The following is a 1,941-nucleotide window of genomic DNA, read 5'->3' on the forward strand; positions in this document are numbered from 1 at the left end:
CACCTCTATACCATGTAAATTTACGATCATTCAGCGGTAAGTCCACTAACTGCATATTTTAGACCCAATTCTTGAATTCTTCTGCCGACGCTGTTAACCTGTCCTGATTTTTCCTCTCCTCAACCTGTAACACCTCGTTAAAATCACCCATGTAGCATATCGGGACTTGACATAAGCCAGCTATAAAACTCAGTTCCTCCCATAAAGCAAGTTTTTCCACTCTCGTATGAGGACCATAAACCAAATAGAACGCACAATGGAACTCATTTTTCAATAAGACCCCCTCAACACATAACTACCTCTCCCCTTTGTAGCAGTTACGCATTCTAAACATCATCTCATCCCACATTAACAACAGACCCCCAGACGTGCCTTCCGATTCTACAAACTCCCAACCTACCACATCACTTTCCCAAATACGTACTACATCAATTTTATTCACGACTTGCAATTTTGTTTCAACCAAACCTAGCATATGCAGTTTATGTTTTTTTTGAGCTCTTTTATCATACTCAACTTTCCAACCCCCTCATCCCCCTAACATTCCAAGAGCTAAAAGTCATTTTAAAACGTTGTTACACACCTTTTTGAGTTTTTTCGGTTTGCTCCTTCGTGCCTTCTCTTTTTGTTTTGCTAGCCTCCTCTTCTCAGCTAACGCTTTATTCTGCTCTTGTAAAATCATCATTAAGTCATCTTCTTTGTTGTACTACACTGCTCCAGACTCAACAGCCAATTCTCACGCCTTCCTATTTTCAATCATCTGTTCTTCCTTTTTCGAATCGTTATGGATACTGATCACCTATTGTCTGTCATCAGTTTCCACGCCCACACCAGTTTCACTTCTTGCTTCATCAATTGTCGCAGGGCCCAGGATTCTCCCATCATCCACTGTATCGACACCATCTTCGAGGCCCGCTAAGTTCTTCTCGAGAGTCGAGCCAGTTTGTTCGGCGTCTTTATGCAGCTCATCTTCGCTAGAAGGATCATCTCCTGCCATCGCCAGCAATAGATTCCCAGAACGTGTTGGATCGCGTCTTGTTGGCTCATGGACGCCCCCGTCGGTCCGAGTCACAGGACCTGCTTCCCATTCATCTCTCCAACTGGGTTCATGGATGGCTTTATGGTGGTCATGGCCTCTTCATGTTCTAGCCACGTCGTTCTGGTCCAGGATCAGCATCTCCACGTCGATCTGTTCCCTGGCAGCGGAGCGCGTGTTCGCAAGGTCAGGTCCGTGACCCGGATGGATCCCTACTCGGCCCAACTGCCTCAACGTCCCAACTTTCCGCTTCTCCAATTGAGTTGGGCTGCTTGCATTTTGCTCAGCCTGGACTGGGCATTGGTTTACACAGCCAATATCCTTTCCTTCTAAACCAGTGTGCATCCCTCCTTGTTTTTGGCCCAACCATTAAATCGTTTTTGGACAGCAATTTTTCTATAACAACATCCTTCATCCAGCCCAGCACCGTATCCCCAGCTAACCATTTCTTCTTATTCCATATCATTGATCAGATCACAACATCCCTTTAATTTAGCATTTCCTGCTACATCAATGCCTTTCGTTACCATTGGAATTTGAATTTGTACTTATTTGTCATTACTCCATTCATTCAATATGTTTTCAGTAATTACCAATTTATCCTTTCCACCATCTTCTTCCCTTGATACCACCATCACCAACTCAGCCGCTGGATCTCTGTTTACCAATGACACTATCGAATCGCTTGCACCAGAGATCTCGTATATTTCTGGAAAATAAGGTTCACCTATCTTCTCAAGCTTACACTCCAATCCAAATCTCTCGAGACCAATCTCTTTAACTAGAACGTTAAATCCACTAGTACCAATTGTGATTTGGATCCATTCGTTGATTCTGTCCATAATACAAGTGTCGATTTGCACCCGTGGCACACTGAAAGAGAGGCATGATTCCGTGGCTTTGTC

This window comes from Arachis ipaensis, chromosome B01, assembly GCF_000816755.2.
Source record: "Arachis ipaensis cultivar K30076 chromosome B01, Araip1.1, whole genome shotgun sequence".
Lineage (NCBI taxonomy): Eukaryota > Viridiplantae > Streptophyta > Magnoliopsida > Fabales > Fabaceae > Arachis > Arachis ipaensis.